General features: G+C 40.7%; 1 protein-coding gene across 4 annotated transcripts in view; it reads right to left on the bottom strand.

The window, feature by feature from the left end:
- The window catches only part of ca10a (carbonic anhydrase Xa), a 257,388-nt gene that overhangs the window by 89,362 nt on the left and 140,708 nt on the right, over positions 1 to 27,318 (bottom strand). The window lies entirely within an intron of this gene.

Genomic DNA, 27,318 nt, shown 5'->3' on the forward strand with positions numbered 1-27,318 from the left:
TTTGCGTTGGCCAGACAGGAGCTAAAATAGCCTCATTCAGACAGAGGCTGAACTAAGGTGCTGTGTAAAGGGTCGGTATGAGTTAAGTTTTTTGAACTCTAAATCTATAGACCTGGAATATAGTCCTGGAAATGTACATAATATGCCCCCTTTAACATGACTGTGCCGTGCTGTTACCTCAGCTCAAAGTGTAGGGAAGCTGTGAAATTGTAGCAAACACTGACTGTAGCAAAGTAATGGAGCAGAAAACAAAAACGTATTTCAACCAAAATAACCACAGAACAAGAAGACGACCAGTTTCACACACACTTATTCTGCTGTGCAGCACCCCTCACTGAAAAAAGCATTCCTGTATGTAAGTCTATAAAACATCCAAATACTATCCTACAGTTGTGGAACATATCTCAGTTACATTATTACTCTTACTACTTAGCATTTCCTCTGTGTTTCTTGGAGTCCTCGCAGGTTAAAACAAATCCTCCAGTAAGAATTATTTGCCAACACCATTTGACCCAGCTCTGTTCGCTATGTAACCTTTTGCCTTGCTGATACAGGCTGCAGCGTTGCATCATGCTGTGATGTGTGCCGTCTTGAATGCGTGAGCTCGGCAAGGCGGGAAGCAGCGTGCCTTTGCTTTGCTACAACAGACAGAGAGGATGTGAAGAAACAGTGATCAGTGTTGTGCACTTTCTCTGGGTTTTTAGGCGATAAAGTTAAGTCTCCAAAGGCGTGGATTTATGAGATCATGCATGTGGAAAATGTGGAACATGGAATGAAGTGAAACAGCAGAGAAAATGTTGTTAAACATCAATATTTTTGTTACTTTTCAGTATGAACCTGATTGTTGGCTGAAAGTCGGCGAGCCAAGAGGGAGTCGTTTTTCTCGGATCAAAGCTGCTGGCAGAGCCGTGTCAATACATGGAGTTCTGGTTGTACGTGCATGCATTTGTTTACCCGCGTGTTTGCTTCTCTCAGGGCTCTTTCACTGTCAATCAGGCTCTCCTGTTGTGGGTGGCCTTGTACAGAACGCATACACATACACACACCCACACACACACACACACACACACACAAAGACCCACGTGGGTGTGCAGGCAGTAGTACAAAGACCTTGTTCTGCTCTTGCAGGTCCAAGTGCATGTGCTTTGCTAATTACTTTCCCATTTATACCTAATGCCATAAGGCTCTTTTCAGAAGTGCAGAATAACTGCGTTGCACTGAATTGCACAGCCACCAAACACACATCGTCTCCTGCTTCCTCTGCAATAATTCAGTTATAATTTCAGTATTGATGTGAGCCTTGTGTATGTATATATGGAGGTTTTTCATGAAAATTTTTCATTTGTTATTCGATGAATACATATGTATAAAGGTGGCTATAATAATCAGGGATGTGCTGAATTAAAAGCGACCTAAGGCAAAGTGTGACCTTCAGCCAGTGAGTATCACATGGCAATCAACACCAATATGAACACGGACAGCATAAAAAGATAAGTTAGGATTTTTCAAGTTTATCTTAATACTTACATATATTGAGTTACTGGTCGCTGTGATCATTCCTTTTTTCTGCAGTACTGGTCTTAAAGTGATGCTGTTGTAGAGTGATGTGTGAATAGGGGACAAAATCCATAGTCCTCGTTCTGTGCAAAAATGTGTTTTTAACGCAGCCGAAGGTAATATTAGGCTTCAACAGTCTGACTTGGCCAAATTGAGTCAGTATCTTCCAAAGTTATGCTCTTTTTATCTGGAAATTTCACTTTAGTGTTTCCTGAGGAAGAGTCCTGGTGGTTGCATGTATGCACCTGAAATAAATTACTCACCGCTACCAGAATGAGCATATCCACTTGATTTGACGAACTCAGACTGTTGAAGGCTGTTATTAGCTTCAGCTGAACTTCAGAATGCATTTTTACAAAGAAAAAAAAACTGTCTATTGTCGCTACAGGGTTTCTCTAAAAGGGCATGTGTAAAGGATAAGGCTGGCGATTTTCTATATTTTTCTTATTGTCAACAAATCTCATGTGCAGAGCCATACCAACAGTGAACTCATCCTAGCTATAGGCATTGTGTGTGTATCCTCTGTTGTCAACCAAAAATGATTAAGAACACATCAGTGAGCCGCACTGCTGCACTGGGTGACATGTTCCTTCATCCCTGACGAGACTGGTTACTGTAGATTGTTTAGAAACGGCTCCAAAGAGAAGTATTATATCAAATGCATTAAGATGGCTTAAAAAAATTTATCCTTTAATACACTAATGTATTTATTTCAAGGGGTATTCATACTTGTGAAAATTTCAATCAATATTGCAAAAATACAGGTAAGATTGGATTATAAAAATGCCATTTGTTGCACAAAGAATGTGCAGTTTCACTGGTCACCCATGTGACAGTCAATAACAATATTTACCAGAGGGCATGATCTTAAGCAACAAGTTAAGTGGTCACTCTGCAGGATAACCAGCAGATATTTTGCATTTTCTCTTTATTTTTCTCTGTGCTTTTGGTCAGAAGAAGCATATTTAGAGCTGTCCTTGTGCCCAGAGGACCTGGTTAAAGGGTCCTTTGGTGGCAAGAACAAGGGCCTGCACACCCACTCAGATGTTTTCTGTGGTTCTTGTTAGTTGATTAGACCTCCATTCAGGTTGAACAAAGGCAGATGGCTCCAAACTCTTTGTGCCAAAAACAGCCTTTTGATGCATAAGAACATAAAACCAGGTACAAATGATATATAATACATCTACACATTTGAGATACTGATACATTTAATGAAGTGTAATACACTATAACCTAATGTATTTTGAAAATTTCTGTAACATGAAATAAAGAGATGGGCAAATTTGATTTTGGCGTTTTTTCCCCAAACCTTTCAAGCATCCCCAATTAGACTCTAAAGCCATTTTTCACATTTTTTTTTTTCACTCTGGACGATGTCTGGAGAATCAGGTCCATACATCCGGTCACAATTTCAGAGTTGCAGTGCAAGTGTAAAAGGGGCTTAACTGGCATCTGTTTAGGGGTTTAACCTGCTCACAGTCTGTGTCTGAGATTTACCAGTGGACCAATAAAAGACAAGAAGTGAGACTAAACAGGTCGATAAACATCCCAGAAGAGTGAAGCAGAGTGAGAAGAACATGTGGGATTTTATACCATGCAGAATATGATGAAAGCAGCCAGAATGCATAATACATGTCCTAATTTAAAGGCCAGCTGGGGAAAGGGATGATAAACATGTTAGTCTTTAATGAGTTGTATGATAGAAAGCCACATGTGTATTGAAAGAGAATAGGACATCTAAACAGGGAAACAGGGAGAGCCACGTTTGAATGATTTACATAGAGCAACAGAGGCAGATAGATGCTGTACAATAACTGTATGCTAGATGTATGCTAAATGTTTAAAGAAGACCTATTACGCTCATTTCCAGCTCTATATATTTGTTCTGGGACTCCACTGGAGTAGCTTTGCAAGACTCAGAGTTCAAAAAACTCCTTATTTATCTTATACTGGCCCTTTATGCAGCCCCTCAGTTCAGCCTCTGTCTCTAACAGGCAGTTTTAGCTACTGTTTCTTTAAGGCCCCTCTCCTGATGAGCCCACCCTATTCTGATTGGCCAGCTTTCCGTAAGCCTGCTGTATCAGAATCGTGTTACTGCTGATGAAAGCCCGACATTTCCTGCTTTACCGTTTCATATTAAAAGCCTTTAAATGATTAAGTAACGGGAGACTTTTATTGTGAAGAATTTACAGGAAATTAAATGTGTTCCTCACCAAATTAGCAGAGCTTCGACAGCAGTGCTAAAAACCGGTAGAAACAACAACATATGGAGATATTTGGAGCTCTTTGTTCAGCAGATCAGTTAGAAATAATGCTGAGAGGAAGAGTACTAGCAGGAACAGCCACATGTTTGATGAAGAGCTGCAGACAACCAGCACACCTCCTAAGGGTAAACTACTTATTTTACTTTGCACTGCTGTGTAATGGAAAAACACTCACAGCGTGCCAACTCCACGCTAGTCATTGCTTGGCGTGACTACCCCCAAAACAATAGAAAAATGCCCTAATGTTGAGCTTTTTGCTCACAGGGATTACTTCTACATATGTTTACCTCATTATTTGAAACTCTGGCCACGTTGAACATAAATGTCCAACATTGTAACATTACATATATATGACAGAAAAAAAAGCAAAAGCATAATAGGTCCCCTTTAAAGACTCTGAGGTAGATCCAAGGATCTGCTGGCCCAGGTACAGCTGATCCTTGTCGTCAATAAAACTCACAGTAAATTATTAACAGTAGCTTTTATCCACCACTTCACAGTGACTGTATATCCACTCACAGGAGTGGACGCTCTGCATTAAAACACACCCTTGAAATAAGCTGAGGCATTGTTGCACAGCACCTGCTAGTCAATAAAAGTTTCATACTTTGGTGTAAGCGGTTTTATAGCTGTGTGTAAACATATCGCCTCTTGCTGACAGTTTTGTTCCTACTCACGACTTGTCCAAGGGGAGGAGAATAATGATGAACTGGAAATGTACAGCGTAGGCATATATATATATATATATTCAACATACCGTGCTTTACTCTGCTGCGTGTAAAGTCCACTAGGAGATAGAGGCCTTAGTGTAGGATGAAAAAGTCTATTTTATGTTACCGTGCTCCAAAGAGTCGTGTATGATAATTAGGGAGTATGTGGTACTCTTGAGGGCTTAAGTGAGGAGTTACAGTTACATAAGCAGATTTTCATGTAGGTGTACTTTTTTTGAGTACTTTTGCAGTTAGTAATTCTACTTTACTAATCTTACCTGGTGCAGCAAGATTGTGTAAAAGCAGACTGATCTTATTGACCTAAATCATGAAGCATAGCAGCCACAGAAGTAGTACATATAAATATAATATTATAGTAAATATAATACACTGTAGGCAATGTAAATCATGCATGAAATGCTGATTTAAAGGATAAGACTGACACCTATCTGTTGTTTTATTGTCAACAAATCTCATTAAAAGACCAAAACCATTGATGAACTGATCTACTAACAAGTATTGTCCAAAGCCTGATATATCTTATTCCTCTGTGCCATAGAGCTCCATTGTTGTCCAAAAGCTGTTTAAAACACATCACTAAGATACTGTTCAATTGAGTGACATGTTCCTTCATTACCATGAATATACACACTGTAGTTTATTTTGACTCAATCCCCCACACACCATCCTGCTACAGGAAGTACTCACTAGAGCACCAAATGTGGATTCATCCGTTGCTGAAAATAGTCCTCAACAAATGCACCATTTACTCCAACTACCAAGCTGAAAATGAAAACAGCTTTATGTAGTCTTTAAAAAACCTAAAACTTTATATTTTTGATCTGTATTTAAAGATTCATGTTTTAAGTGGGAAGCAGTGGTCTTGAGGATGAGTCACAGACAGGGTAGGGAAGTCAGAAAGTACTGAGAGAAACACATGACATATGTTTACAATGAGGAACTTATGAAATATAGAATGACAACCTTATCCTTTAACCAATGACTAAAGTCATGGTACATTAAATTAAGCCAGCAGGCTTGCTATCTTAGAAACTTAATTTTCAAATATCAATATCAATCATGACAAAGTATGTCATATAAACACTGACAAACCTTGTGCACCAATCATGACCTGTTATAAATATGGCTGTGACTCAATTTTCCAGCAGATCATGTCTTACTAAGTAGCATTGTGAAAGTGGGAAACATGGCATCAGAACTAAGTGAAAGTGTCAGAAGTCAAATTGTTATTCTAAGCAAAGAGGGGTTTTCTCAGCATCAAATCATGGCTAGACTAAAGGTTTCTAAGAGGGCAGTGCATGGAACTCTAAAATGCTTTGCAAAAACTGGATCAGTGGTATCCAAAGCACGATCAGGCAGACCAAAAGTGACCACATCATCAGAAGATCAGTATATCAAGCTTATTTCCCTGAGAGATAGAAGAGCAACTTCATCACAATACAGAATTTGATACCTAAAGAACACAAGACTCCAATCTGCAAAAGTACTGTCAAAAGAGGGTTGTCTTGTAGTGTCTCAGAGGACAAGCAGCAGTTTCTAAACCGCTTCTCGGGAGGGGAAACAAGGCCAAACGCTTGGGGTGGGCTAAGAAATACCAGCATTTCACAGTGGAGGACTGGAAAAAAAGTCCTATTTACTGATGAATCCAAATTTGAGTTTTATGGCAGTAACAGAAGGGCGTATGTAGATGAACAGGAGAGAGAATGATACCGCAGTGTATCAAACCCACAGTAAAACATGGTGGGAATATTCAAGTCTGGGGGTGTTTTGCCCACTCTGGTGTTGGACACCTGCAATGAATTGACTCCACCCTGACCAAGGAGAAGTATCACTCCATTCTTTAGAGACATGTTATACCCTCTGGTTTGCATCTTTGTGGTGAAGGATTCATACTATAGCAAGATAATGACCCCAAACACACTCCGAAGCAAAGAAGACCAAGGAGTCCTGACTGTCATGGACTTTCCTCCACAGACCTCAACCCCACTGAACATTTATGGGGGCTATTGAAGACTGAGAAGCATTCTGTGACATCACAAGAGGCTCTTTGGAACATTGTCATGCTGGGATAACAGGGCTCATCAGGTATTGAACAAACTTGTGGAGTCCATGCCATGACTGCATGAGTGCATGCTGTCATTAAAGCAAAAGGGGGACAAATACTGAGATATTCTGAAATTCATGTACATTTTTTAAATATCCAGCTTTTCATTCAAATTGTTAAGCTGATATTATCATTTGTAATGAAAAAATGGTATTACATTTGCAACAAATGCAAAATAGTAGTATCTTACTAGTGGTCTCAGACATTTGGACCCCACTGTAGTTGTTTTTCTGTAATATAAAGCCAAGTGCAAATTTTGCAGGCTCTCCATTAGCGTTGGCCCAGACATAGGCCAATTTACAAGCAATGAAGGAGGGAAACAAAGTGATGGAAAGTCAATGAAAGTCATCAAAACCAAATCAGCCTTTTAGCCTTGGCTGTTTTGGATTCACAGCTCAGAAACCACCACTAACACATTGCTCAAATTGTTTATTCATGCTTTCTGCTGATGAAATTCATTTTTAAAGTGAAGGCGTTACCTTGGATGCAATGTCCTTTGAACCTTCTATACATAGGTCATACTTTTATGTCATTACATTCAGTTTTTTTTAAAGCTGTAATTAAGTTGAGTAGACTTTCTTCCGCATACAATTGCATTACTGTTTTGACCCCTTGGCCGCAGTATATTGTATTACTCAGATTTGTGTGGCAGAGAGTCGCAATTCCCTCTAGGCTGTGGCAGGATTGTAGGTTCAGGAGGTTAGGCAGGTGGTAAAGCAGCAGGGATAAAACAGCCTAGACATGCTTACTGGCTGGATCTCCCCTCAATCACACCCAAGATTGGTCATGGATGCCTGCAGCACCTAGGTCACCCGGTGCAAAAACTCTCTCCCACACAGTTGGTAGTGGTTGAGGTGTGTGTGTGCATGTGACACAGCGAGCTCCACTCCATCTTTGTCACATTCCCTGTGGGACTGCATCCTATCCAAGTGTCAGCCGACCTGCCAGGCAATCAGAGCTCAAAATGTCATCCATAGCCTCAGCCTTCCCTGCCCAGGCCGACCGCCAGAAAGACCATCCATTTATCTGTCTATCCCCCCCACAACCCTCAACCTTTTATCCTACCTCCCACCCAAGATATACAACCTGGAAAAAGCCAAACCCAAGTTCTGGACGATATTTTTTCTCTGCTCTCTCAAAGCACAAGGCAGTATTTCTGAATTCTCTGGCAAAAATCCATCATCAAATTAACCTAGCTTAATAATAAAACCTCTGTTGACTGCATTTGATTTGAAAGTATCTTCTATACACACTCCCAAGAGGTCCATAAACTTACACACCCTGTTGCTCAGCAAGCAGTCAACCAGGTATCAGTCATGCATCTGGTGAAAAACATGTTTTCATGGTCCACTTGATTATTGAGTGCGCACTCATACCAAATCTGAGATAAAAGCTTTAAAAAGAGCACCGAGGAGGCATTTGGTGGTTCATGTTACTACAATCTATCATTCTCTGATGGTTGCGTGCTGCACGGGAGCTGCCCTAGCTTGTGTTACCACCACGCCAGAGGAAAGCCACTTTACAAGGAACGATAAATAGCAAACACAATAGATACACAAAGAGGGAGCGGCGCTGAGGACTAACAGCAGGCTGCTCTCACATTTCAAAAGGCTTGTTTGAAAGTCTGGGGAGGGAAGTGGATTGTAGTGGGTCCATAAAATATCTGTTACATTCGATCTGTTAGTCATATCAGGGTGGCGGCAAGTGCTGTCTTATAGTGTGTGATTTGATGCATGGTGGAGAGAAGAAGTGCTGTATTTCTGTTGCGTGTCTTTTACAGCAGCAAGGTCACAAAAGTGGTGGATGGGAAAAACACATGTTGGCCTTGGAACCACACAAAATAATCTTTGATTTGCAGCTTAAAGGACATGAATCTCTTGGTTGAGACTGGGCTAAACTTGGTTGGAAAGTGCAAGTGTTTTACTTTTACTTACTCCAATATCATAAAAGCCAAGTGTGAATACAACCAGGAAGCATTAAGAGATGGCTGGAATTCAGAATAAAAGCACTTCAAGAATTGTTTGGAGACACATTCTATCCAGACGTTCAAAAAGTGTAAATTGTCTCAAAAATGTAATCTTCCCAAAAGTCACTACTGTTGAAAGTATCCTTAACAGGGTCTTACTTCTGTAATTAAGGCACCTGAAGTCTTTCTTTCTGTTGCATAAAAAGTGACAGCGACACATACACCCATACAGATGGTGTAGCACGTTGTCTTAGTGATTATCTGTTCAGTGAAACCACTGAATGATTTGTATGGTTGAGGGAGTGGCGTGAGTGAGGGCCTGTGAAGCAAAAGTTTTGTCTCATTGGTTATCCATATTGATGCAACTAAATAAGAAGTTATTTTTCTTCTGCTGTTTTTTGGCTGTTCGCAAACAATTTAGGGTTCATTATCACCACTGGAGTACCCTGATTTACATGTAGCCTGGGAACACCACGACACATGCAATCAGATTTATGATTTGGCTCATGGAGACAAATATGTGGTGTAAATGAGAGTAAATCAAAGTGTTTTAAAAAGCATCTGGCTTTTATAGGAATATGGGACAATTAAAATTATGTGTAAATGGTAACTTAAATATATACAGTAGGTATATATACATGTAGATAAAATATTACTGTTGTTTAATTCTAGGGACTATATTTCAACATCTAGCAAGGACCCGTTCCTTAGCTTGAAATATAGTAATTTAAATACTGAATAAACAATAAACACTAGGCAAAGCACATGTGTAAAAAAACAAACTGAAACTGAGAATTACTGATGGCTGAATTTCATTTAGCTGCTTCAGTTTCAGGTCTCTGGCTCGCACACAGTCACTGGGACACTTGAATACAACAGAGCCTCATTAATGTTATCAGTAACACCTGTTCTTTTCCTACTATGAGAAGTCAAAATGTCTGCTGTGAAAGTGTCCCGTTGTTTAAGGGTCCCGCACACCTGCACAAGTTACTTTTTCTAATTAGACCTCTGTTCAGGTCAAAGCTGGGTGGAAATATACTTGTAATAAACGGAAGTCACAAAAATACATGCACTAATAAAATGATGAAGGAATAAGTTATCCTGCCCTAAATGGTGCAACACAACTACCAGCAGTGTTAGTTAGATGCCAATCAAGCACAGTTTGTATATGCCCACTATTTTTTTTCCCATGAAAGACTGTAAAAACTTACCATACATGTAATTCTTTGAATCCAAATCAACTCAGTGATGAAGCAGTAAATTAAAATCTGACAAAAAGAGGGTTTTTTTTATCCCTTTAAGACCCTATCTTACATAAGTATGATGCTAATGACTATAAATTGATGCTAATTACTATTATTGCTTGATTACCACACACGCACGTACATTACAAACCCATTAAGACACGAGAAGCTATTTCATCTGCAATATGTGTGTGTGTGTGTCTCCAGCTACCGTGTGCTGAATAACAAACTGAGTGCCGTTTCATAAGGGAGCCTGACATTTCCGTTTTCACTGTGGCGTTAAGTGCTACCTTACCTCGGGCCTGTCCCACCTCAACACATCACTGCAAATGACACACCGTCATCACTCACACCTGACTAAAGACTGTCGGCTCGATTTACGAAGACAACAAACAAATTCAATTGACGAGGTAGAAATAGACAGAGAAAAGTGGCCTAGCTGGTCTTTCAACAATCCCTAGATGACAGTAGAAATGATAATGACCCAGAGAGGACATGTGACCTCACACACACACACACACACACACAAACACACAGAATACACCATACACACACAAACGTCATCCCATCGCTTTTACAGCAGGGGTATATGATGCTGTTTATTCTGCACTGCTGTCTTTGCGCGAGTGTGTGTGTGTGTGTGTGTTTGTGTGTGTGTGTGCACTCTGAGTTGCAACCCCGAACACATGAAAGAGAAGGTATTTGGAAAAGAAAAAAAAAAAACATATTTTCACCGAACATCATTATCACTGTCACTGAGCAGCAAGTTTGAAGATCAAAGGCGAGTGGAGCGATGGCCTCTGGCAGTGGAGACTCACCCCGCCGAGGAGGTGAAGGACAAAGTCTCTCAGAGCTCTCACCTCCTCCTCCTTCTCCTTTCTCCTCCTATTGCTTACTTTCAACCCAACCTGGGCTTTGTTCACCTTGTGCTTTGAAGCAGACTGAAAACTTCATGTCCTAATTTCACCTGTCACAGTCACTTAAACCTATTTTATTCACAGACGTGTGACCCTGCCCTTTCTGATTGCTTCTCTCTGTCTCTGCGGCTATGAGGTCAGATGCTGATTGATGACATCATTGCAACTGTCATATGCATATAAATAGTTTTGCCACAGTCGCTGGTTTTGACAAGAAGTGTAATCTTTGTTTTTCATGGTCAGTGAAATACAGCTATATTGCTAGCTAGTGGCCTGTGAGTAAACCTACCAAAACACCTTCTAGCTTCTCAAATATTCTCAGGTATATAAAGAGAACCCCTTTCATCCAGGCTAATGTAAAACTCCTTCAACCCCCACTTTTACACTCATTCTCAGTACCTTATTATTTGGGAAATACGTTTATGTCACGATCATCGCGTTGTTCTCTCCTGACTAGATCCTTGCTTGTGTTGTATCAACTCTCAGATGTACGTCGCTTTGGATAAAAGCTAAATGAAATTGTCAATTGTAATTGTCATCTTATCAGGTCACATGATCATAATGGTAATATTACATGTAGACGTATACGTATTTAGTCCTTGTGCTCTGTTTTCTGGTAGGATGTGTCTTTCACTCACAAAGCTAACTAGCATGCTTTGTTATCTTGAGATAACAAGATAATGACAAGGTAATAACAGTTTCATATCTCTGGGTCTGGTAATGAAAGCTCCAGAAATCAATAGTTTTTATATCAACAATGAATAAAAACAGGTTCCTCCAGTTGTGAACCCACAGAGAGCTATCATCCAACTGTGCTTTTTAGAGCTTTTTAGCCCATTGTTTTGGTTTCATGACACATTTACTGTATGATTCAATCTCAGCATTCAAATTAACACTGTGTCAGTTGCAGGTTGCTGCTTTCAGCCAAATAGGTCATTTAAACCCTCATTAGTTAGTGTAAAGTGAATTGGAGCTAGAAGTTGAGTGAATATTGGATTTACATTAATCAATGGCAAAAAAAAACTTGACTTTGAACAAAAACAAATGTTGCTTCATGTGTGCCGGATGTAAAAGTTGGCAATGTTTGCAAGCATGTTAGCTCCTTTATGAGATAGTAATAATTTTTCAGGCTCTAGGTTTGTTGTGGAGTTCTTCTGTCCCCAGGTGGTCAGTATAATCAAGTAATGCACAGCTTTAAACCTGCATTAACTGAAGCTGTAAACACATTGATAAATTATCACCTTATAATGTTGTTATGGCGACTACATTAGCATAACAATTGCCCATTTACACATCCAGCATCACAACAGGAGTTGTTCTCTCTGTCCAGATGACAAATGTAAGTCCAGTATTCACTCTCCTTTTAGCTCTGTTATGGTTTCCATCAACTCCTGAGAAGAATATCTGGCTCTTTAGCTGCTACATTCATACTTACCAACTAGCTCTTCACTTTATCTGTCTGCTGTTTGGTGCTGGGCAGGTAGCTGCAGCGAGTTTATCAGAGCCTGTTAGTTGAAGATAGCTGCTGCTGCTGGAAACAGGGATGATAAGAGCGGTGAGACTGAACCAGAACAGTAAAGATGTGGGTCGTAAAACCAAAACAATGAGCTAAAAGACACTAAACCGCTCTGCAGAGCTGAGGGGAACTGAAGAGTTTGGTGATAATTCTCTGTGGATTTATCACAATTAGTGACCATTTTCATATTACCATCATTGGACCATCTATTAAAATAATTAATTGTAAAGACCATTCATCCACTCATTTTTAACCAGTGCAGCTCTTACCTAACAGTATTAGCACACAACTCTTACAACAATTTCAGTGATGAAAGTTGAGAAATTTATGTCACAAAAGAATGTAAAATGTGTAAAGAATGTAAAAATAATTGCTTCTTGTAGATTATTTGGTATAAAGTAAAGATTTGGAATAAAAGCTTGTGCTGCCTGTACTGAAAATCTTTTTCATGGGAAATAGGAGCATTAAACATAATAATAATAATGTTTGGACGAACACTGCAATGTCTTTGCAATGTAAAGTAGTGTTTCACTGACTGGAGACCTATTTCTCTCATTATAAGTCACAGCAAATGAGAGCGTCAGTGTCTCTAGCATTAAGTGTAAATACAAATAACTTGACCCATGGTTGTATTTAATATTTGTATTATTGTTCCTCTAAAGTCATGTTCCTCCTGGACAAGGTTGTTAAGTTCCCACTGAAGGAGAAGTACTCCTTGTCTGAGTTTATTAGTGTCTATGTTAAAAGTTTGGTCACTGTGACACAGGAGGAAGACGTAAAAGATATACAGCAAACACAGAGAATGAAAATGGGATAACTTGATGCTCAGACAGAAGCAGAGCAGACTTGTGCCTGGAGACAAACAGAAAGGACACTACTATCACAGGGTGAGTGAGGGCTAAAGTGAAGAGACATGACTCAGACTGTCTACTCTATAGGACAGAATGGAAAAAAATCCTTGTAGCACTGTGTTCTCCTCATGCAAACCTTCACACAATTAACTAGAATCAATTGCAGAAGTGGGAGGAATACTTAAGAGGAAGACAGAAAGCCAGACAGGGCACAATAGGATGGATGTTGAGAAATTCTGTACACTGCGTTGGTTAACCTTCGTGTGGAAGGGAGGGGAGTATCTTCCTCGCTTCTTTTCATAAGCCTCTTTTCATTACTAATCACCCTATCTCCTTCACTGTATTCCTCTGCTCTGATTTCTCTCTTTCAGTCAGTCAGAGAAATGCGGCTTGTTATTAATGTCAGTCTACATTCAGTTTGACATTTTCAGTCTGAGACTTCAAGATCGTTCTGGAAACTGGGGACCTCTGTAGCTGGTTTGTTGAGTAATTTCCTCAACATGTGTGTGGACCATCTGCGTGGGGGTGTTTTCCAAAGCTGTTCGACCATCCAACAAATAGTTCTGTTGGACCATACTGACCCCATTAGCCCTCTCTTAAAGCCACAGCTCTACCAGGTCCCTTAGATATCCCTCTGTACCTTGAGTTAGGCAGTTTAATTCAGGTTTACTACAACCAAGGTCGTGCATTTGTAGTTTCGGACATCATTTCTGACCAAATTAACTATTGAGAACATAATGACAGAGAAGTATGAAAGGGCAAAAAAACACGAGCAGTCACACAATCAGACAAGTTTTAAAAAAACACCAATGGTAAAATTATGACTCAAACTGTTGATTGTACATCCATCAACAGAGTTTTCTTGTGCAATGATTGAGGTATTTTCAGGTTTACCTCCAAATAAAGAAGTTTAGCTAAACTGGATAAACTGTTAGCTTGTTTACAACCTGTCTGACTGTCAGACTTTGTAATTACTTTGGTGAGTACAACTGAAGGCCAAAACTAGAATAATAAGATAGAAGTTGTAATAAACCGATTTTCTTTTTAAGGCTCCGGTCTACCAAGTCAACTAAAATTCTTCAGTACCTGGAGTTACACGGTTTATTAACACACATTGTACAACAGCACCTGTAAAAGATGACAGTATCAACACCAGCAGACATATAGTGATGCATTTTCGTCTATTTGTGTATGCTTTTTTTCTACTCAGCATTTCCCAGAAATATAAAACCATGCTTTTTAGAATTCCAGAGTGAGTATGAGTGAACCCCTCTGGGCGTGAGGCAATATTGAGTGAGGTTTACTATGAAATCCGTTAACATGTGCCTCCTTGGCAGGGCCCAAACACTTGATTGATGAGAAAACGGCAGGGGATTTAATGCGTCTTCTACTGCACCCTGACGCCAAAACTACCCCGCGTGTCAGCACCCAGGAAAATATGACCACAAATTGAAACCATGGGGGAAAAAAAAAAAAAAAAAAAAATATATATATATATATATATATATATATATATATATATATATAGTACCCTTGAACTTTCCCCAAATTCATTTTCGGGGGAAATACAATTTGCAGGATGCTTGCGCTGCAGAAAGAAATGGGTCTTGGTAGGGGGTGAGAAATGAAAATGAACGGAACGATTTGGTGTCTAGAGGTTTGTGTGTGGAACAGATTCCACAGCTTCTGGCCCCACCGGCACGCCGTGATGTGACTGACACCTCTTCAGACATGTTTATTTAGCTCAGCAGTCTGAATTAAAACTCAGCTGGGCCTCTCTATGCTGTTTATCTATTCAGAGGAGGCTGCCATTCTTAAAGTGGGCAATGCAATGTGCAGATGAATGGAGGCAGGGGAGGGTGTTTTTGATGAGGTGTATACCAACTCTGATGACTCAGGGAGCTGACAGAGAGCTTTGCCTGCCCGAGCCTTCAGTAACCCTATTAATCTAAATCATAAAAACAGACATTTTCAGTTTACTGGTGTTTATCTGGTGCCTGCTGGATCTGCAGAGGATGAACAGCAGCATCATTTAATCCTTATTGGATTTCCAAAACTTATTCTTGTTATTTCATGCATTTTCCCAAAGATCAGCCTGCATAGGGTGCTGAAGGCGAGGACAAATAACAAGATTTCAAGAGAGAGAGAGTGAAAGATAAAAGAGAGGCAGGATCAGATCAGAGCAAACATGGAGATATGGAACTGAGGAACGAAGGAGACGCAGAAAGAGGAGGAGAGGCTGGAATAAGACGGCAAGACAAGCAGCAGGTAGCTGATGGGTAAACAGGCCTGGCACGGGCTGGAATGAAGAAGTGCCCTCCAGCTGCTGAGACTTTGGAGAGAATAAATGCCAGTGTTACAAACAGCCCAAACCAGTATTAATCTCCCCGATAGCCTTCATGCCCGCCGTGCATTAGAGGAAATAGCGTGCTAAGCCACAGACCCATTCAATCTTCCTCGCACGCTCCCCGAGTGCAGCCTGCAAACAGCCAAGGCCCAGCGCAATAAGGAATGATGGAGGAGCCGAGCGCACAAGCAGCCCCATCAACTGCAGCGTTTTACATTTTAATCACATCACACAATAAGACAGGTGGAAATCAAGTACGGGCAGGTAGAGGGGAAGTAATTAACAGTGACAGTGGAGGGAGAAGGATGGAAGAGATAGAAGAGGAAGGAAAGAAAAGTTAGAAAGAGGTCTTGGTCATTTTGGTTTTCATCAATGCTTACTAAAAGGGTTTTAGATCAGATTTGGGGTTTTAATTCTCTAGGCATTGATTTAAGGTTGGATGCACACAGAGTTTTTGATGGCATTGAAATTATGGAAAGTGTTCAAAGCTGTTGAAAGAGGATTAGTGCTATTTTGTCCTGTTTGGGTAAAGTGACCTTGTGTATTCGCACCCACAAAGAGCCAAACTGGTTTGACAGAGGGCTTACAAAGACATGTACCCTCTGGTCACCTTTGAGGGACAAACTGAGAATTAAACCCTGAACTCCAAATTAATTGCTCACTAGATTATTCTCCAGACCTCAGGAAGGGTTTATCCCACAGAGAGGGTTGTGGTTTTCAATCCTTTGCTTCTTTTCAATGCAACAAATGCTCTCAAAACTCTTACGGAGGCAGGAGCCAGTCACCTAGGTGTAGTTGTCCAGGCCCTCTGCCAAAGTTAAACGGAGTCTTATGGAGTCAAATGGAAATCTTATGTTTTCCTCATTTACTCCTGACTCCAGTCATCAATCTTTTAATCTGTGGTGAAGTGCAGTCAGGGTGGTTTCTGCCGGGCTCTTAAAGCATGCTGCACTCTCAAGGTTTTACTCCACTAAGTGTGACAAATGAAGAGTGGGACGTGGTTGCACACACTGCCTTGCAAACTGATGCCATGTACAGGCACTTGTGATAGAGTGACTACAAATGGGCAAATGGTAACGAGTAGGGGTTGAGTGTTTCAGTAATTTCAGTTACCTCTTCCTAGGATCAGTTTTCTTACACATTCCTCGTCTAAAAAGTAACAACATTATCTTACTAATTACTCAACAGCAAGAGTAATTAGTTACATTAATTGTTGGTTCACTGTTGTTACTCAGCTGTCAGCTCCGTGAAAGAAGACGTTATGGTTTAACAAGAAGCCAGCTGACAGTTTGGAGCATTTACTGACCATCAACAGTTAGCTTAACGTTAGCTGCAGTGACTGCATGAAGTCCCATCCTTTCAGTAAAGCTGCATCATTCTCACGGCCTCCCTCACTGTAGCCTAACCAGCAGCTAACGTTAGCATGCCAGCTAAGATGACACAACATGTAAATAAGACAACTTTGAAGTCACTGAGAACTGCATTTCTTCTCTTTTGATGGCTGCTCACCTCCATCCCCCACACCAAGCTAGCACATAGTGGACCAGTATGTCCACTGAATGCACAAAGACCAAACTGATAGCAACCCTCAAACTCACAATACTGATAAAATGGCGAACAAGTTGACCCCCAAAGTGTTGAAGTAACGGAGCGTTACTGGGATTAGTAAATGTAATGTAATTTCTAATTGTAATCCCTTACTCTACTCGCCACTGAAAAAATGTTGTATGTTACGTTAGCATGCTACAAAGAAATCACTGACTGGAATATATCACTCTGTTCCAAGGAAAACTGGATTTCCTGCCATAAAATAATATAAATTGCTGTACTATCATTGATGTTATTAGTTTCATCTGTGCTGCTATGACAAGTCAACATGTCCGCTATGAAAAAGGTCTGTGAATCTGATCCATTTGCGAATGATACAACAAGAAACAAGAGTGCTCTGATGATAGCAAGATTCAGGTTAGCAAGATCTATTGAGTAAGCAAAATGAAGTGGATAAAGCACCGTGTAGAATCATTTTATCCTCTGTATTTTCAGCATATCCTCATACCAGTTGTAATACACCCACATCATTATATGGGAGCATATGGCAATCTTTATAATGCTAACTTGAGGTTATTACAGTGTGCACAGGCAGGGAGGGAAGAACCATGCAGCTATTTTGATGTGCTGTTTCGGTGGTTTGAGGCATAGTAACATTGTTCTTGGACGTTCTTGTCATTTTAGCATTAGAAGTAACTGAAAGAAACCGCTGCAACTGAAAAGGTGATGCAGTTACATTATAATGCCATTACCATAATAAGAATTTAGCATTTAGAGGTTTGGAGAATGTGTCATTGAGTCAGTACAGTACATAGAATAATCTTCATTATGTGAACTCGCAGACAAAGCACATGAACATGAAATCTCGGGTTCCCACAGATATTCTTCCTGGCAAAAGTGAATAGAATTGGCAAAAAATGTTGGTAAAAACTTCTGAGCCTGGTATCCTGAGGAATTGTTATATTGTATGATTCTCAACTCATGATTTATGTTGAGGGCTGTCCAATGCAGAAAGTAGTCTGCACTGTATGTAGCAAGGTGGAAAGTAAGGGTTGGGAGGCCAGTGTCATCTGGGGGTTCCAAGGATCATCCAATATCAATGTTCTGTCTAGTGATGGGCTTGGGTGTTCAATCTTACCAATCAGTTCTGGTATCATACCGGTACATTCCAATACAGATTGCAGCTATATCAGCCAGAAATCAGACTTTTAAAAAATAAATAAAATCTGGCTGTCAAAGAGTTCATCCTTGATTCAAAAAAATCATTCCAGTGTGGTGTGTGTTTACTCCACAGCTCCAGGGGGGTCGATCTGTAAAACCTACAAGAAACCCATCTCAGCCTGCCTGAAGGAGCTGCTCACCCAGTAATACATTTGGAATTCAGAGGGGAGGTTCAGTGATGGATAGTCTGAATTTTAAAAAGCATTTGCTCCCCGACAAGAATCAAGATCTGAGGGAAACACAAAATCCTTCATAGTTTGGGTGATTATTTTGGCATTAAAAAAGTCCATGATATCTTTAACTGTCCACGCTGAAAATATAAAGATTTTAACTTGACTGTACTTGACAGTACAATCTTCTGTTGCCTAGTGCAACTGAAGTAATTAAAAAGTGAAGTGCTATGACTTGGCTTTGAGTTGCCGGTGGCTACTACTGCATCTGCCCTCTGCTGAAGAGCACATGTCAGGACTGCCATTACTGCTGGTGAGTGAGCTTGTTAGCACCAGGGTCAGTAGCTAAGGGTTAACAGGAGAATGAGGAGTGTTCAGCAAGGGGTGAAGGTCAAAAGCTGGGGTCGAACCCTTGAAGTCAGAGCGCTAATGGGATACTCAATGTGGGCTGAAATACACTCATACAAACACATACTGATCGATCGCATGCCATGAGTCTTTTGTGCCTCTTTGTGAGCTTTCACTCACTGGAGCGAGATCCAAACTACACGTCAAAGTACATAATATGTACTAAATACACCACCATGTAAATAGTCGTTCTATGCAGCTTGCTGTGGAGGTGTCCGTGACCTTTTGTGCACCATCTCCCTGCACCTCCTCACCCACATCTTTAACACCTAACCTGTAGAGCCCAACCCCCACTAAGCCTGCAAGGGCAGGTTACACCGCATTCACACCAAATCTGGCAATGCACAAAAAACAGCAGTCTTCCCATTCATTTAAATGGGGGTGGTGCGTTTAGGCACGAGGTTCAACAAAAACCTGCAGCGGCCGCCCGACAAGAAGTTCAACCAGAGACAACTTTTGCCGAAACGCAACATCCCACGGGAAGAACCTTGTTTACTTGTTGACTTTGTTGACGGCTTCCTGACTCATTTTAAAAAGACAAGATAAACAGAAAGAGAGAGAGCGTGAGTGAGCTGAGAGAACGAGAGCGAGAGAGAGCAGCGGTGGCGGAACAAGCTAGAGAGTGAATGAAGAGAGGCAGTGGCGGTAGTGGGACCGAAGCAGTGAGTTAGAGATATGAAACATTATGTGATTGTTTCACTGCGGTTACATTTCAAAGCACAAACAAACACCCCCACACCTCCGCACAACCCTGTAGGAAGGTGCTGCATTGCCGGATCTGGTGTGAACGTAGCCTAACACACAGATTTAGAGAGATGGATGGAGGCAAACATGGCAAGTGATAGCAAGATGGTGGGATGCCGGTAAAGGTCGCATTTGCCTGCCTCCCTGCTGCATCTTTACCCCCCCCCCCTTCCACCCTGTCTCTCTCATTAGCACTACACGCCGCAGAGCAGAGGGAGGGAAAGGTAAACAACTTGCCTTAAAGAATACACTGTGCCTCTAACCAAACAAGCCAACGGAGGCTCTTTATGCCTTGCCTCAGCTTGACAGAGCAACATATGTTGTTTACATGCTAAATTAGCAAAATCTTGTGAATTTTGAAGACGGCTACAGTCTGCCGCATGGCTACTGTAAGAAATCTGCAGCAACAGCAGAGTGTGCCAAATGGCTGTGGCATCAGGAAATGCAGTAAGACTGATGTATCTGTTTTTGAATGTGTTCTAATGATATTCTTCTTGTTATTAAAATGATTCCAATAGCTGTGGTAGTTTCATACTTATAACCTATATACTAGGGTTCAGAGGTGTAGTTTGTAAAACTGCCTACTGTCGCTCTTAAACTTGACAAAAACAAAATCGTTGGGAAGCCACTGAATTCATTGGTCAATACTGAGGATATTAAAGGGACACTCAAGCAATCTAGTATTGCATTTCCATATAGTTGGGGGACTTGGAAAGGACAGATTAAAAAAGAATGGTCAAAATTGAAGTGGCACAAGCTGAGATATCCTGACTATTCGTCCCTAGAATGACTAAACTTCCAAAAACACAGGATTCTACATTTCCCACAATGCAACTCTTTTCTTCATTAGACCCTCCCTGCCTAATAAACACCTTAACTCTATACCAACAGTTTCACTTGCTTTCTGTTGGAAGTTTGTAGTCAACATAGCTGAGATAAACTTGGTGACATCATCCAGGGTTAGCCAGGTAGCTAGAAAACTATGCAGACAGCTGGTGACATGTTTTTCAGATACATATACTGCAACACTATGGCAACATTGAAACTGTATGTGTAACTGAGTAATATGTGAGTCTGACAAAGTGGTTTCACAAGCAGGCCTGCCAAGCTGGCTGGGCCCAGGGCATCCAGGGAAACATTAGGGAATGAAATAGCTTGTAGTATTATATAGGCAGTAAAGATAATGATTGTATGGGGTTAGGCTTGGTAGCAGTTAGTATTTGTGTGTTAAGCAGTTTTTTTTGCTAGTCAGCTAATGAAAATGTCAAAATCAGAAAATGTGAGCTCAGTTTAAGAAACACCTTTGTGAGTAGATAGTTTCTGAGTCTTAAACCTGCATAATACATATTTACATTAGCATTCACAATGCAAATGCTCCATGATGTTCACCAGCTAGTTGCTATCTTTGTCTGCTGTTTAGTTCTGGGCAGGTAGCATACTGTGGGATTTTTTCTCATTTCCAGCCACAGCAGGCAGCTGTGGCTGGAAATGATTTTGATGAGAGTGGTGGAGAGTGGAGAGTTTGATGAGAGTGGTGTGACTGAACCAAAACAGTTAAGTAGTGGGTTGTAAAACCAAAACAATGAGCTGAAAGATGCTGGAGAGCCACATAGAGCTGATGGGAACTGCACCTGATGATAATAATTTGTGGCTTCATCACTACAATCATCTGCCTCATTGTTAATTTGAAAATATTTATTAGTGCAGCTTTAAGGTCAGGACTCTGATATATTGAGGAAGCCTATTGATGAATTGTAAAATATTTTGAGCAACTTTTATCCCCTTAAAAATAAAAAATACTAACATATACCACACTTGAATTCACATTACATCTCTAATTTCTTGGTGCACAAGAATTTCTGGGCCTAAAAGTGGGATTACAGGCCAGAAAACACTGAGACGCCCTAGGACAAGCCAAAACATGCCAAAACATAAATTTGCAGATGGGCTCTCCTCATCTTTTCTTTTTACATCATTTCCATGCAGAAAACTCTCCAGCACTCATCCATGGTGGCACTGGCCACAGTGAAAAGACATCTGTGATGTGACTGAAGCCTCTGGAGCACAGCTGGCTGACTACCACTGCCAAGGTTAGTGGTCTGACTGACGGAGAGACGAGGGGAACGAGTGAAGGTAGAGGTTTAAATCAAAGACAGCTCTTGTACAGTAACATATCCTGTGTTGCACCAGGTGTTGGTCAAAGCAACGCTACAGATGCCTACTCGTCTGCAAGTAACACAAGCCTTTGCATGCGCTTTCTCTCTCTCTATCTCTCTCTCTCTCATGTACACACACACGTTTGCACTTCATGCCTCTAGTTTGATCTAATTAGGGATGGAGCAGAATGCTTCACAGCTGACACCGGCTTCAATGTAAGCCACAGGGCTCTACAGTGTGGACAGACACCGTTCCTTATCAACCTGCTTCACTGGTGATAAGCCGGCTGAATGGCTAAATGTGACGGCAGCCTGCATGTCATGCTCTTTTCCTTCCTTTTGTAAATCATCTGAATGCGCAGTGTTAAATGCAGTGAGTGAGTGGTACTGAATGTACAGAGTGGCCAGATCTTTCTATTGGATGTTCTAATGCTGTGAGCTAAAGTAACCTGAAATGTTTTATGATATGTTCACACCTGACAACCTCACATGCCCGCTCTCACTCTCATTCTTGCAACATCAAAGCCAAATCTCAGCCCACGTTTCAGTTCAGTCTACGGTTAAAGTGCAAGAAGTCATCTTAAAGAAAAATAATGCTTTATAACAACTTGGGTGTTATTTTTGTAGTTTTAGCCACCATTTATTGGCTATGATAACACCATGACTACTATGATCACCGTGCGTGAGGCTGAGATCTGGGATCATCGCTACAACAAAGTCCAACAGAGCAAGAAATGGTCTAGACACAGGTAGCTACTGTGTAACCCCTTACCATACAACTATAAATCAGGCTGAGGAGTGCGGAGCTGTGGGTGGTGGATGAGTGTGTAATGTGCTCGCCTTCGACTCCAAGAGTTCACCTTCTGTCTGATGCCAAGAGTCAGCTTGGCACACAGTTGTTAGCTTCTTTTTTTAACCATGACCCTGAGCCTTTAAGCTTGAATACGCCCTTCACATACAATGCAAGCAATGACATCTGACAGTCATCGAGAATTCATACAACTCATTTTGAAGTCTATACCATGGATGTATTATGAAGAACTGGATACCACGTTCAAAGATTCATTCCTATGAAAGTTGCTCAGTGGTGCATAAAGTCAAAAAAAGGCACTAGAATCCTTCTGCAGATTGTTCAAGACTTCTGCCGGTCGAGTCAGCAGACCTCTGGTTGACTCCTTGTTCACTTGAATGGGGATAAAATAATTTAATCGTTTAGCGATTAGCTTCTAGACTTTCCAAATGTTGTTGGACTGAATGGATCAAATTCTAATAGTAACAAAAATCATTTTGTGGGGGTTGTGATGCTCAGAATCATTTTTTCTCCGATAATTGTGTGCAGGAAAAATACTTTTTGGGCCAGTGTGCATCACGTGACGGACCAGGAAGTTGTAATTACACGGTTTGGCCACTACGTCAAATTAGCTTCACAGCCCGGTGCTCTGCCTGGGAGCTTCTATACCAGCCAGTAACGGCTTGCATTTCACTTGCGTGGCAAGTCTTAGCATTAGCTTAGAGAGGCCTCAGCAGATTTAGCACAGACAGTGGAGAGAATAGTGGATGTGAATGAGTGGAAGTTAAGTTATACATTAGCCACAAAAACTACTAGCTTACAAGTAGTTGCGGTATTTCTACTACTGCTACTCTCAGTAACATCTCATACTCCATACTGTCTTCACTGCTGTCAGCTAACTGCTGTATTTACATGTCTGAGGAATTAAGGGTGGGGGTGACGTGACATTGTTTAGGGTCAAGTTGAATTACTGTATTTTTCTTGAAAAAGGAAATTAACCTCTAAATTGGTCCAGGATAAGTGAATAGTGTAATGGAGTGACTACATGTAATTTACTAACTCTTCTTGCATACAGTATGTGTTTTCTAAATTATTCAAGGATAGCTACATTAGATAATGCGTGTTAACCGTTTCTAAGTTCCTAGAAGAATAACCGCTTACTAAATAAATAATCATCATGGATGAATGAATGCATCTGGATTTAAATTACAACACTGTTGTTTAACAGCAGAGCAGATTGCTGTCTTGTATTTCTCCTTTCTAGCGGCAGCTCCTTCTATTTGCCTTTTCCTGACATCCTGCTTAATGTATCGGAGAGCGCACATGGATGCTGTGTATTCCGCAGCTAAACATAGTTCAAATACAGTGTGTGGGTTGATGCGCTGCTCCAGAATAGTACACATATGGCTTTCCCATTTGACATCCAGGCTGTATTATTCTGGCATAGACTGCAGTCAACATAAACTGTACACAGACACATGCAAAACAGTAAATCATATCATATTACTTACATCATCACACAAAATAAGTCCATTAATGATCTTCTATAACAAACTGCAATGGTGGGATAATAGAATCATGCACTTTATGTAATTAGAGAATAATTACAGCCAGTGTGGGTCTATAACCTCTGTTCTTGTATTAAAGGCAGCGTTTTATGACAGAACAGCAACCGAGTCATAGTCATATTTCACAGCTAAGTATCCCAAAGTACTGAAGTGGGATAAGACTGCGGTAAACTGTGCGAGGCAGAGCTGACTATATTACTGAGGAAAAGTAGAAAAAAGGCAGAACTAAGCAAACATCAAGGAGCAGGGAACATCCTTGTGATCTTCAAGCCTTCCTTTATAGAGGGGGACTGTATATTCTGCAAACTGCTGACACCTCACATGCACTGTATACCGCACAGAGAGATAGCTCACTGCGCATGAAGTACAGCACAGAAAGCAAAGAAGAGAGGGGGGGGGGGGGGGGCACTCGCTTTTGGCTAATGTCGACGTTTTGCCCATCCTAGCTTTTCTTTCAGCCAGGTTTTTTCCCCCTCACATGTGAAATGAATTCCTGTCACAAGAATATAAAGAGAGCTTCTTCTAGCTCTGTTTACCTCTATACAAAGTGACTATCTGCTTTGTATCGCTGTTCTAAAAAAATGCAGATAACAGATATGAGGGAGGGATAAAACTGACAGCGACAGAGGGAAGTGGGAGGAAAATAACGTCCATTTTGTTGCACGAGATTTGAGGTATGATGGGATGGGGGGGGGGGCGCAGGAGGAGTGAGCAGCTTCCTGTCCTTCATTTGTCATTATGTCTGCACAAGCGTCTCTACAGGAAGAGATGACAGCACAACAATCCCATATTGTTTCTGATCCCAGCAGGCGGTAAGAAATAGAAACTCACCTCAAATTCAAGGCCATGCAATGTGTGTGTTCCACTTCGCATTTTAACATTGACTTATCATGTGTGTGTCAGTCTATATTGTAGAATAACACTTCCAGAAAAAGTCTTACTGACCTGATCACCTGCTGTCCATGTCTTTCTTTGCTAGCAAGGCAGCAAACTGTGTACACACACTCTGCAATCAGTGTGACCATAACGACATGCCTGTTATCTTTTCAAAGTATGGAAAGATTAGGAGCAACAGCATCTCTTGAGCTATTAATTCACCTGACATTTCAGAGCTTTTACAAAACAGCTACAGCTTAAATGCCGATCCTCAAAAATAAGAAAAAAAGATTTGAAGAACAAGCACATATAGAATTCATCGTGATAAAGTTCAGCTGAAAGTTCAGTTTCCTCTGACAGAAAATTTTGTTAAATTAAGAGGCTGAGATCTGGAATCATCGCTACAACAAAGTCCAACAGAGCAAGAAATGGTCTAGTCACAGGTAGCTACTGTGTAATGCATCAATCTGGTGCACTTTGAGAGAAATATTAAGAGATAATAAATCATTCTTAAGTAAAAGTACAGAAGTATTAGCAGTAAATGTACTTAAATAGAATTAAAAGTACTTGTTTGGCAGAACATCCCGGTTTGTGACTATATTAAATATGTTTCATATATAATAAAATAATAATGAATATTAATACTGATGAATAAATGCATAAGCAGCATTTTATTTTCATTATTTGGTCTCAGGACTTTTTAAGAGTCACAAGATAAATCTGAGCGAGATGTGAGATGGTAATGTGTGCAGGAAAGAAGAAAGTTCTGATACACACATTTGGATTCATTTTCCAGAACTTTTCTCTTATCTTTGTGTTTTTGTAAAATATTTGAACCACTAGATGTTGCTTCTGACTTCTATGAGATGGATAACAGCTGTTTACACTCTCTCCTCCTCTATATTCTGCTCTAACCTCTTCATTTATCTTACTTACTATGTTATTTTCTGTGCTTAGTTCACATATCACTAGATTCGCTAGTTTTCTTTCTGAAACAAGACGTTAGTGGAAAACTCTGTTTACTAGCTTTGAGCTTAGCCTAGTTTAGCAGTTAGCTTTGTGAATCCATGGTCAAAGCAGCCTCGTTAAAACAATGGTTTGTGATGACTGTTCCGCAGCTGCTGATAGGATGTCTCTACCAGAGAGACGTGTCCATGCTTTAGAGCAGCTTTTTTCAGCTATGGCTACGTTAGACGTGACGGGCCCTCCAGATAGCCATAGCCCCAGGCCTGCTAATGATAGCACTAGTGTAGCTTATTGGCAGATGTAGTGGAGTTTGTCCCTGTTCGGCGGCGTGGGAAGGCTTTCAAGAGCAAGCTACCAGTTGGTGGTCTGGTCTGCATTCACTTCTCCCGAATGCAAACTGGTTTTTAACCCTCGCCAGCCCTGTTGGTAGTCCTGCAGGCCAATGTTGTGTCCTCAAAATGCCTCGGTGTCTCGAATGCAGTCAGGAATGTTCTAGTCTTATGTTTGTGTGTGTGTGTGTGGCGGGCTGCCACAGTCTACGAAATTAAAAGGAAACACTGCTTATATTATAGCAATGATAACAAAGGCTACAAAGTGCTTCATACTGCAGGTAACATGGAATGATGTCACCAATTCAGGGAGTTAAATAGTGTTAGATTATTTGAGAAAACAATCTCACCTAAAGGTCCATAGCTGTCCTTGAGCTGTCATTCACATCACATGGTCTTCATCACTAGATGAAGTTTTTGCAGTTCTCCTGGAGTTGTGTTCCAAATTTCCAATTTTTTTTCCTGAGCACTTTCTTGAGAACTTGATGAAAAGTTGAGATTGAAAATTTATTTTTGAACCTCGGAAACAGCTGATGAGAAAACAATTTCACAATCCAATGATGACAGCTTCAGCATGATTGAAGGCCACTAATTGGACGCAATAAATGTTTGATTATTGTATATTTGGATCCTCATTATCCACCCATTTTTGGGTTCCACATTTAAAATATTCAGGATAATCAACACATGTTTACACTACATATACAGTAGTAAATAATGCAATGGGAGGTATGGCGGGAAGATTTAAATTGAATTAACACCTGAAAGTGCATTTCTTGCGATATAGAGCATTCAATCATGACTAATAAAGCTCAGTTTATATTGCACTATATATTATTAGGTCTCTCTCTGTCCTCCCTGAGTCTGCACTTCTGTCACTTCATTCTACATTAACGAGAGAAACACACTCATGAAAACACTGAACTGGTTTGAATAAATGAACTTAAGCTACTCATGTAAAGAATGGGAGGGAGAAAGAGAGGGAGAGAGTGTGTGTGAGAGTGAGTGAGAGAAAGAGAGAGAGAGGGAGTTAACACCATGACAA

Source organism: Thunnus thynnus, chromosome 20 (genome assembly GCF_963924715.1).
Source record: "Thunnus thynnus chromosome 20, fThuThy2.1, whole genome shotgun sequence".
Lineage (NCBI taxonomy): Eukaryota > Metazoa > Chordata > Actinopteri > Scombriformes > Scombridae > Thunnus > Thunnus thynnus.